Consider the following 11573-nt stretch of genomic DNA (forward strand, 5'->3'; position numbering starts at 1 on the left):
GCGGTATCGTTGGTCTTTAACAGACCTCCGGCTCCCTTCAGTGATTTTAAGCTGGGAACCGGCTTAAAATCACTGAAGGGAGCCGGAGGTCTGTTAAAGACCTCCGATACCGCTCCCTCGCGACCTGCGCGGCAACTGCTGCTGTGAGCCGGGGTTTGTTGTTTGATCCCGGCGCACAGCACTGAAGCCGCGCCCACCGCCGTCTGTGCCCTCTGAACCGGAAGAAGACAGAAGAAGAGGAGCGAAGAGGAAGAAAAGGAGCTGACTGCTGTTAGAAGAAAAGAGGAAAGGTAGGAAATCATTCAGTGAGAGTGGGAGTGGATTGGTATGTGTGGAATCTGTGGATTGGTATGTGTGGAATCTGTGGATTGGTAAGTGTGGAATCTGTGGATTGGTAAGTGTGGAATCTGTGGATTGGTATGTGTGGATTGGTATGTGTGGAATCTGTGGATTGGTATGTGTGGATTGGTATGTGTGGAATCTGTGGATTGGTATGTGTGGATTGGTATGTGTGGAATCTGTGGATTGGTATGTGTGGATTGGTATGTGTGGAATATGTGGATTGGTATGTGTGGAATATGTGGATTGGTATGTGTGGATTGGTAAGTGTGGATTGGTATGTGTGGAATCTGTAGATTGGTATGTGTGGAATCTGTGGATTGGTAAATGTGGAATGTGTGGATTGGTATGTGTGGAATCTGTGCATTGGTATGTGTGGAATCTGTGGATTGGTAAATGTGGAATGTGTGGATTGGTATGTGTGGAATCTGTGGATTGGTAAGTGTGTGAGAGTGATGGGTGTTATGCTGTACCATTTCCAATGTCTTTTTCATTATGCTCTAAAGTACATCATAACTCCCATCACTCTATACTGTTCCATACAGTGGCAGAGCTGGGAGACAGAGGCCTTGCACCCCCACCGCAGGACTCCTGAAAGGTAAGTGAACTTCAGAGGGGGGAGAGGGTAGATAGTTAGGAGGGGGAGATAGGGAGAAAGGAGTGAGACAGGGGGATAGGGGGTAGATAGGGAGAAGGGAGTCAGAATGGGGTTGAGAATGGTTAGATAGGGAGAAAGGAGGGTAGCAAGAATATTGAAATAAAGAGTCAGAATGAGAGAGCAAAAATGAATGGATTAATGTGTGGATGAATTGTGTGAATGAGTGAGAGAATTAATGAATTTGTGAGAATGCATCAATGAATATGTGTAAATAATCTGTGTAAAAGAATAAATGATTGTGTGAATGAATTGTGTGAATGAAAGTGAATTAGTGAGTGACTGTAAAAGTGTTTGTGTTAATCATAGGTGTATAGTTGATTTGTCAAAAAGGCAAAGATGGTATAAGCAAGGTGTTTATTGGACAAAAATGGCACAGGCAGGGTGTTTATGGGACAAAGATGGCACAGGTAGCGTGTTTATGGGACAAAGGTGGCGTACACTCGGCTGTTTGGGAACAATGCTGACTCATGCTGGGCTGTTTGGGGGCAAAGATGGCACGTCCTATGTGTGTGTAATTTGGGTGCTGGTCAGGGTCTATGTGGGCAATGTGGACGCCGTTTTTTTGGAGGGTTATTAAAGAAAGCACTATTATATGTTCAGTAAATGTTATTTAAACGTATTTATTTTACTTATAAGTTATTAATTTATTTTTTCAGATTTCTTGTTGTTTACAGTTGACATACAGTTTACAAATTGGTGCAATAAATATTCTTGCCAACATAATTTTGTAGATGTCTTTACATTTGGGGGGGGGGGGTGCCACTTACAGGATCCGCCCCGGGTGCCAAATACTCTAGGTACGCCCCTGATGTGATGAGAAATGCTTAAAACTCTAAAATAGACAACTTGTTATGTTTAGGGATATGAACAACTTATTATTGGTATCTCTCAATTTCAAGAGGTTGAGATATAAAAATGTCTAAAAGGGATATCAAGGGGTTAAACATCAAAAGGAATCTCTCCACTAAATGTATAAAATATCCAATTCTTAATAAATAATATGTTGAAAGATCATAAAGATAAAAATGAAAAATAAAAATAAATCTAAATATAATTAAAAAATGCTAAATTACTATATGTGTGTAAAGTAATTTAAATATAAATATTTGTATATATAATATATAAAAATATATTAAAAATATATTAAAAATATACATTAGAAAATATATATAAAAAGATGTAAAAATGTAGAGTAAAAAACTAATCCATAAAGGCTAAGATGTCAAGTTCCATATTTAGCCCCCCTTTTTTGTGTGTCTGGAATTTGTATATCCACTCGGTTTCACGTTTAGCGAGTGTTTCTTTAATGTTTCCTCCACGCCAGTGTGGAGTAACGATATCTATCCCTATAATTTTAAAACTTTCGAGGGAAAAGGCTTTACAGGTATTTGCATGTCTAGGCACACTGTGTTTTGGATTATTATTTCTAATGCCCCCTATATGTTCAAGTGCTCTGATTTTTAGTTTTCTTGAGGTGCGTCCTATATATTGAGCACCACAATTGCATTCTAACATATATATGACATTAGTGGTATTACAATTAATAAAATGTTTAATTTTATATTCCTTCCCCGTGTTAGTGCATCTAAAATCTGTACTTTTCAAAAGATTCCTTTTGATGTTTAACCCCTTGATATCCCTTTTAGACATTTTTATATCTCAACCTCTTGAAATTGAGAGATACCAATAATAAGTTGTTCATATCCCTAAACATAACAAGTTGTCTATTTTAGAGTTTTAAGCATTTCTCATCACATTTAGCATCATCTAGTGGGTTTATTGATTACACTTTATAACTTATACAATGTAACTTTTATACACTTCAGATATTTATGTATTTAGATTGAATTAACAGAATGTAGACATTAAGTGTTTATCTATTTAGAGACAAGATCCAATCATTATCACATTAATTCACATTCATCACAAGTCACACATCACAGATAAGTCACACATCACAGAGAAATGATTCTATCTATACTAGAATAGTAATCATCAGACCACACCACATATATTATATTTATATTTTTATTTAATATATCATAAAAATAATATTGATTCATTCATTAGGAGACACGTTTTATATTTATTTATTAGACACTCGTAATATTGTTTTTAATTTCATACACAATTCTGTTCTTGGTGGATGTGTTTTTCCTTTTATGTCCTCTCTCCGTTGCGTTCTCTCCTCGTATCTTTACCGTCTATATCCGCCGATAAGGATATGATAAGAACTTTTACTTACCTAGGTAATCAATTTTAACTATATGTCTCTCTTTAATTCTTGAGACGATCGCATCTCAAATTGAGCCGCCCATTTGAGCCGCCTACTCGAGTCGCTCACCTAGGATTCTCGTAGATATACGGAACCAGGCAACACAATCATTTTACTCCTCGATCTCTACCTACATGGAGAAAGAAAAATACACAAGAATAAAAAGGGAAAACGGAAGATAAAGATGACTCGTGATAGGGCGGAATGACGCAAATTGACGAAAAAACAACAATAAACGAAAATAGACGGCGTGTTAAAAAAACGGACAACGCGATGACGAAAACGGACGACGTGATGACGACAACGAACGACGTGAGACGACGTACATGCGGAAGTAGCTGTATAAAAACACAGCAATCGAATAAAATCAATTACTTTACGGATTATACTTCTACTGAAGAAGCCAGGTTGGCGAAACGCGTTTGGAAGTACTTTTCTTGGACTACTACTATCATTTTACATCTTTATACCGGTGGACTTCTTGCTGACACTTTCCAAGCACTTTGGTGCATGAACAAAATGTGAGTGGATTTCCTGCTGGCTATTTTTATATCCTCTCGGATATTGCACTATTTTAAGTTTATTTTTTAGATTTACAAGAACATTAAAGACACTTTGCATTCAACATAGACGGGTCTGATTCATCCATTATTTTTGTGAGTGCAATATTCTATTCACATATAATATTGGTTTTACACTCTACACTATCGTTTTTGTTTGTGCTTTTTTTCCTTATATGTATCTGCGCCCCATTATTGTCTGGTTCGTTGGATTTTTCACACCCTGAGGAAGAGTGTTCGTTTTTTTGGGTTGCTGCAGTCTTATCAGGGAAGTATTATATCATTTGTACACTATATACACCACACGTGATTTTAGGTTATTTACGTCTTTTTTTCTAATTCACTAATCTGCAAGTTGTTTTTAGTGAATTAGTGGCAGATGTAGAGACTGATCAGACTAACACAGACACTAACACACCAAGGAACTCACACTAACATACCAACACACACATACTAACACACCCAGAAACTTACCCAGATACATGCACAGACAACGCAACCACTCACATATACAGACCCACACATACACACATGCTAACATGGACACTAACACATCCAAACACACACATGCTAACATACTCAGACACACACAAATAGTTACAAACGCATGGAGCAGGGATGTGTAAATGTTTGTGTATGAACATGGATGTGTATGTCTAAGGATACGTGAGAATGTATTTGTAAGTGTGTGTGAGCATGGATGTGTGCCTGTGTGTGCACGGATGGGTATGTGTGTGTCAACATGGATGTGTAAATGTTTGTGACAATAGATGTGTATGTGAGAGTGTGTCTTAATGAGTATATGTGCATGTGTGTTGGCATGATTATGTAAGTCTGGGCAAATGTGAGTGTGTGTGTAAAAATGTGTGCAACTGCTTTTGTAAGTTACTTGGGGAGAGGCAAGCGTAAGATGGGGGAAATATGCCAACATAATAATGAATAAGAGAAGAGATAAGGAGAAAGGAAAGAGATATTGGGCAGGGGCGTACCTAGAGTATTTGGCACCCGGGGCGGATCCTGTATGTGGCACCCCCCCCACACACACACTTTAAAACTACCTGGCCGAAACTGAATATGACCCCCCCCCACACACCATAAAAAATATAACACTTTTATTTAAAGTAAGTAACACACCAAAATAGGACAAAACAATTAAATAACAATATATATATATATAATTGTTAACAGCAATCACATTCCTATCATGCCCAGGCATACCCAGATTCCAGGAGGCACTCGCAGACTTGGCATGATAGGAGTATGATTGCCCTATCTACCCCTTCTCGCTCCCTTCTGCCCTATCTACCCCTCTTAACTATCTACCCTCTCCCTCTTTGAAGTTCACTTACCTTTCAGGAGTCCTGCGGTGGGGGTGCAAGGCCTCTGTCTCCCAGCTCTGCCACTGTATGGAACAGTATAGAGTGATGGGAGTTATGATGTACTTTAGAGCATAATTATATAATGAAAAATACATTGGAAATGGTACAGCATAACACCCATCACTCTCACACACTTACCAATCCACACGCATACCAATCCACACGCATACCAATCCACAAACACATACCAATCCACAAACACATACCAATCCACAAACACATACCAATCCACACACATACACCAATTCACACACATGCACCAATCCACAAACACATACCAATCCACACACATACCAATCCACACACATACTAATCCACACACATACACCAATCCACACACATACACCAATCCACACACATACAATCCACACGCATACCAATCCACACGCATACCAATCCACACACATACCAATCCACACACATACCAATCCACACACATACACCAATTCACAAACACATACCAATCCACACACATACACCAATCCACACACATACACCAATCCACACACATACACCAATCCACACACACATACCAATCCACACACACATACCAATCCACACACACATACCAATCCACACACGTACCAATCCACACACATACACCAATCCACACACATACACCAATCCACACACATACACCAATCCACACACATACTAATCCACACACATACCAATCCACACACATACCAATCCACACACATACCAATCCACACACATACCAATCCACACATACCAATCCACACACACATACCAATCCACACATATACTAATCCACACATACACCAATCCACACACATACACCAAGCCACACACATACTAATCCACACACATACCAATCCACATATACCAATCCACACACATACCAATCCACACATATACTAATCCACACATATACACCAATCCACACACATACACCAATCCACACACATACACCAATCCACACACATACACCAATCCACACACATATACCAATCCACACATATACCAATCCACACACATACACCAATCCACTCTCACTGTATGCTTTCCTACCTTTCCTCTTTTCTCCTTACAGCTCCTTTTCCTGCTCTTCGCTCCTCTTCTTCTTCAGTTCTTCTATCTTCTTCCGGGTCAGAGGGCACGGACAGCGGTGGGCGCGGCTTCAGTGTTGTGCGCCGGGATCTGACAACAAACCCCGGCGCACAACAGCTGTTGCCGCGCAGATCGCAAGGGAGCGGTATCGGAGGTCTTTAACAGACCTCCGGCTCCCTTGAGTGATTTTAAGCCGGGTTCAAGGGAAATCCTTGAACCGGCTTAAAATCACTCAAGGGAGCCGGTGGTCTGTTAAAGACCTCCGATACCGCTCCCTTGCGAGCCTGCTCCTCCAGCGGCGGACATTACTGTCCGTCTCTGGAGGGGTGCCGGGTGCCGGCAAGTTGGCACCCCCCTGATGAGCGGGTCAGACAGGCAGGAGGCAGGGGGCAGGGGGAAACTGGGATCCAGAGAGCTCTGGTGCATCTCCCTGGATCCCTGTAGCCATTGCAGTTGTGGGGCAGAGGTCAGTGGCACTCTGCCCTGTTGCCAGTGCTTCAGGTGGGGCTAAGGGATCTGGGCAGACTGCCCACCATTCCAAGGACCCAGGTGTGGAGACCGCAGTCTTATCCACCCCTCCTGGGTTAACATCCTCAGACAAAAAAGCTAATAAATCCACAGTCTCTGGATCCGGTTGCTCCTGTATCGGATCCATGCTATCTACCCAGTATCCCTGTGATTCAGAGATGGAAAATGCAGCCCCCCCCAGTCAACATCCTCTGATGAATAATAAATAAAATCCATGGTCACTGGGGCATACTGTTTAACACAGTTGAACCCTTTTTTATATGCCTTCTCCAGTTCCCATTGCTGCGCAACTAAAAAGTCTAGATGACCTCCCAGTCCAAGTGCAATGGGGAGGTCCAACTCTCTGAGATTCCAGATGTCCTCAATCCGCCACTTCGCTGTTTTGCCAAAGTCCGGATCCTTCTGGAGACTGTCTCATATAAATCCCGAGCCGCCAAAGTCATAGCCCTCCATGGGCTCTGTATCCTCCAGCCACGAACACACCTGGGCTGCATACCATCGTAACGCCCTGTATCCGTCATCCCACATCATCTCTGTTTGGACCAGCCCATCCAACTCTGACACCCAGTATGCACCGCACACCTAGCCAAAAGGCTGGGGCTAGTGCATACAAAAATAAAAGGTGCATGGAGGGGTCCAAAGTGCTAAAAGGGGGGGCAGCTCAGAATAGCTACCTACCAAACCAGAAAAACCAGACCTTTTTAGGGGACCCGGCTCCACCATGGCTTTTCAGTGTGCGTCGTGCCTGTGTCCATCTTAATCTGATTGAAATAAATCCTCAAATACAAAATATCGAAACAAAACATATACACGTGCTCTGTGGAAAAAAACTGTGCAAATCGTGTGCAAAACTATATACAAAAGTGCTCCTCATGGAAGCCCCAGCCTTTCCGCTGGTGTAATAAACAATTATCCTGTATGCACCGCACACCTAGCCAAAAGGCTGGGGCTAGGGCATACAAAAATAAAAGGTGCATGGAGGGGTCCAAAGTGCTTAAAGGTGCTTACTGGCATTGTCAAAAATAGTGCAGTGCGCTTAACCACACACTAAGACCCATTGCGCACCGAGGCTTACGCCCGAGGTTCTTTCTTCGCTGTGAAGAAAAAAAAAAAAAAGTGCCGGTGCCAACGTGCCATAAGGCCGCAGTGGAGACCAGGTCCCCTTCTTCATTTTCTTCGAGGGTCGCACTCCCGAAGGATATGCGTCCCCTTCCGTCCCCGGCCATAAGGCCTACAGGAGGGCCGGATCTTCTAGGTCCTTCCCCGCAAGGAGAAGAGCTACCCACCAAACCCGGCTCCCCCATGGCTTTTCAGTGTGCGTCGTGCCTGTGTCCATATTAATCTGATTGAAATAAATCCTCAAATACAAAATATCGAGAAAAAAAGCATACACACATGCTCTGTGAAAAAAAAACTGTGCAAATCGTGTGCAAAACTATATACAAAAGTGCTCCCATGGGAGCCCCAGCCTTTCTGCTGGTGTAATAAAAAATGATCCCGTATGCACCGCACACGTAGCCAAAGGGCTGGGACTAGTGCATACAAAAATAAAAAGGTGCTTGCTGGAATTGTCAAATTCAGTGCGCTTAACCACACACACCCATTGCACACCGAGGCTTACCACAAGGACAAGAACAAGGACAAGGACAAGGACAAGGACCCGTATTAAAGTAAAACAAAAAAAATTAACTTTATTGAGGAAACAATCACCACCAGCCTCCAAGAGCCTTTCAATAGGGTGGCGGTGAGTTATGACTAGCATGCATCACACCATATGTAAAACGTAATATGCAGATCATATGCAAATTAGTTATACCAGAAAACCACACTAACAGAATCCTGTCAGCAGAACAATAATATTGGTCAGACAGGCAGGAGGAAGGTGGAAACTGGGATCCAGAGAGCTGTGGCTCTCTCACTGTTGCCACCCTGTACCCCTAAACAGGTACAGGGTGACATAAACATAAACCCAAGCAAAGGAACCAGATTTTGCACTGCAATTAGTGTCCACTGTCACCTACTAGAAGTTTGTAATGCAATCCAGGGGTCCACCGTCTATAATGGGAAGTACAGCCTCCAGGCTTCCCCCAAGTCCCAAGTCACGGAGGCTTCTGGGGGAGGGGGGTAAAAGGAAAAGGGGAGACATAAGAGAGAAAATGGAGAGGTAGGTAGAAAAGGGAGAGAGAAAAAGGAGGGTGAGAAAGAGAAGGAGAGAAAATGGAGGGGAGGTATACAGAGAGGAGGAGTGATAAAGAGAAAGGGGGATGATAGAGAACAAAGAGACATAAAAATAAAGGGAAGAGGTAAAGAGAAAGGGATGAGATAGAAATAAGAGGTAAAGAGAAAAAGGATGAGAGACAACGAGAAGGGGAGAGAGAAAGGAAAACAGGGAGAGATAATGGACATAGAAAATGGAGAGATAAGGGGAAAGAAGAGGAGAACTAAAGAGCACAGGGGGCTGAGATAAAGAGAAATGGAAGAGATAATGAAAAGGGGAAGCTCAAGAGGAGACCTGAGACTTTGAGAGGAGAGCACTGTGGGTGCAATGTAAGTGCAAGATAAGTCCTGCAAATGGAATCTGGGCAAATCCTGTGGGTGCACTCCGGGTGCTGGGTGCAACATATTATAGAGTTAAAATTGAATGTCTAAAGCAGATAGACTTGGTTGCATATTTCACAGAGTTTGGTGGAAATGAAGAAATCAGAAGTTTGTTAATTTATAAATGTTTTGCAAGCATTTGTGTGTGTGTAGGAGGGATCTTCTGCTAGTTTAATTAACTACTAACATATCCCATCTCCAGAAACATAACAACCAATTCTTTGGCCCTTTGTTGGTACATTTGTTCAGTACCACAAATGCTTTTGAGTCATAAAAAATTGTCCCTTGGGGTTACCCCTAACAAGAGGACATGGGTGACAAGAGTAAAAGAGTAATCTTCTAATTTGGCTTCCCGTATACATCCATATATATAACCTCTGTATGCATATCAATGTAACATCCAAATAGTGTATTGTAACAGGTTGGAAACTCAAATGTAACTGTTTAAAAATAGATAGAAAATGAGGGGCAAATTTGGCCACCGTAGCTGTTCCATATAATTGGAGGTAAAATTCCTCATCAAACATAAAAAAATTCAGCTACTTTAGGTGAAAAAAACCCATTACTCACTAAACCATCATCTACCAATATTTTCAAAATTGGCGTGTGGGATTATATTTCATTTTAGCATAAGAATTAGTGTATGATAATAGTCTTAATGCCTCCTGTATTGTATATAATCTAAAACTACTACAGCACCCCCTTTGTCTGAGTTTTTAATTATTTCTTAGATTGGTAAGGGCAGATCATTCGGCTCCATATTATTGCCTGTGATTTTGGAAAGGGGTGTCTAATATATACAATGTTCTACAAAAAAAGTATTTGCCCCCTCCCTGATTTTCTAAATTTTTGCATATTTGTAACACTTACATGTTTCAGATCTTTGGCTTGTTCTTGTGTAAGAACCTTGGTCTTAGAGTTCCTGCATTGTAGATCCTAACCAAGAACAAATCCTAACCAATAGAAATATTAGATAAAGAAACCTGAGTAAACCGAAAATCTATTTTTAAACAATGATTTTATGTATAAAAGGGAAAAATCTATCCAAACCTACCCGGCCTTGTGTGAAAGCTACTTCTTGTTTGTTCAGCTGTCTGTGTGTACGCGTCTTTCTAAGTAATTCTTAATATCTAATTTAATTCCTGGCCACACATGTTTACCAGCACATTGTTTCATAGGAATAATTCCCATCTGTCCTTCATATAATGAGTGCAGCATATGTCCCTGCTGACTTATTGGCAGTACTAGCCCAGTACCCAATAGGATACAATTATTTGAAATGAACAAATCCCATTTGTGATTTTTATATTGCATTAAGTTTGAGTCTATGATCCATGAAAAGCATATTGTGCTCAATTTCACTAGACACACCCAGGCATGATTACTGCTAGCCCTGTTGAATCTAGTGTTATCCACTACCAAGGATATTCATTGCCCATAGAAGTGTGCAGAACAGCAGTTGAAACAAGTGCATCCTCACCCTATGTCAAATAACTCTGACTTCATCAGTTGTATTCAAGTGTATTGGGATCAGAGGAGTCCCTGCAGACTTCCTAAAAAGGGAAATACTGTTTTAAATTCAGCGATTAATGGTGATTAATGGCTGTGCTGCAGTGACGTCCTCCCCGATCCTCTAATCAGGGAAGAAGAAGTCACTGAAAGTTCACGTGAGGGCAAAATGACAGAGCTTGTGGTGACGCCATCTCCTCCAATTGGAGCATCTGGAAGATGCCATCACCACAGTGCTGCGATATTGTCTTCAGTTCACCTGAGAGCAATATGGTGGTGATTGCAGTGACGTCCTCTCCCCTGATTTTGGCGTTGTTGGGTTATGTCGTGCGGACGAAGAAAGAAGATTAACGATTAAAGATTGAAGATAGAATAGAGAAGATAGAAGATGAAGAAGAAGATGTGGATGTGGTCGGGAGAAGCAGAAGTGGTTGGCAGAGAAGGTAGGGAAACATTTAGAGAACGTGAGAGAATGAACGAGAATTAGAGTGTGAGAGACCGAGCAAGAGGGAATGTGGGCACCAGGGAAATTATTTCATGTCCGGATTAAAAATGCCCTCAAATTTTCGGTTAAGCTAAATAAGCAGGGAATTAAATTAGTTGATGGAAAACAAATGGGCCAAAAACTAAACAAAAATGTGTCTGAATTATTTTCA

Source organism: Spea bombifrons, chromosome 1 (genome assembly GCF_027358695.1).
Source record: "Spea bombifrons isolate aSpeBom1 chromosome 1, aSpeBom1.2.pri, whole genome shotgun sequence".
NCBI lineage: Eukaryota > Metazoa > Chordata > Amphibia > Anura > Pelobatidae > Spea > Spea bombifrons.